Raw genomic sequence first — 949 nt, 5'->3', positions numbered from 1 at the left:
TACAACACAATTAATAAACAAAAGATAAAATGTCCTCTATGAATAAAAATAACCTATCCATCTCTCTGGTCTGGAGGATGACACAAAGAGGGCTGGGAAGTGAATCGCTGAAGTGTATGATTACACATTTAGTCCAGCGTCTCAGCTTGATGTGCGGCGCTTTTACTGCGCACTTCCCATTAACGCTGATTGTCCAATTTAGGGCTTCATTAATGAGCCATAGACCACTTGTAAATTTCCGACTTATAGAATCAACCACATTTAAAGTTTTATTCTCCTGAAAATGTCTCCACCTGTCAAGCTGATAATAAATACTTTGCATTCTTCCACCCACTTAACCCTTCTGTCATGTCAATTTGGGCTATTGTCAGTCGCATTCCTGTTTCTTAAACATATGTAACATTTATAGCAATAATAATTGTAAGAGCGAACATTTTTATGGCATTTATTCTGCACTAAGCTTAGATCTTAGAATCACTTCTTGATGGCTTATGATGTTTCAATACCGTTGCAAGCATTCTAGAGGCATTAACTCATTTAGTCCACTGAACGCTGTGACGTAGCTCTTCTTACTATCCCCATTTTACTGAGAGAGTAACTAAGAAAGGTGAAGGGTCTTGCCCAGGGCTACAGATCTGGTAAGTAGAGGAGCTGGAATTTAAACAGGGGTGGTCTAGCTTTAGCGTTTGACTTCTAAGGCTCCATCTTATGGACTGGGTATATATTCATCCTCAAGAAGTGGTAAGGGCTTTACAAAGGAACTGATAGCTTCGCCTACAGTATCCAAAACATTTGCCCAATAATCAGCCTTTGCATAAAAGTTTTGCTTTTTGCTTTCTTGATAGAACCCTGAGCAACCATACTCACAATTATTCTGTTAGCTCTAAGGCAACATTCTGTGTGCTATGTCTTATATTCAGAAAACTTACAGAATCAACCACAGTTTGCA

The sequence above is a fragment of the Phoca vitulina genome, unplaced genomic scaffold (genome assembly GCF_004348235.1).
Source record: "Phoca vitulina isolate PV1807 unplaced genomic scaffold, GSC_HSeal_1.0 scaffold5, whole genome shotgun sequence".
Lineage (NCBI taxonomy): Eukaryota > Metazoa > Chordata > Mammalia > Carnivora > Phocidae > Phoca > Phoca vitulina.
The sequence above is the reverse complement of the archived record's forward strand: the minus strand, read 5'-3'. Positions refer to the sequence as shown.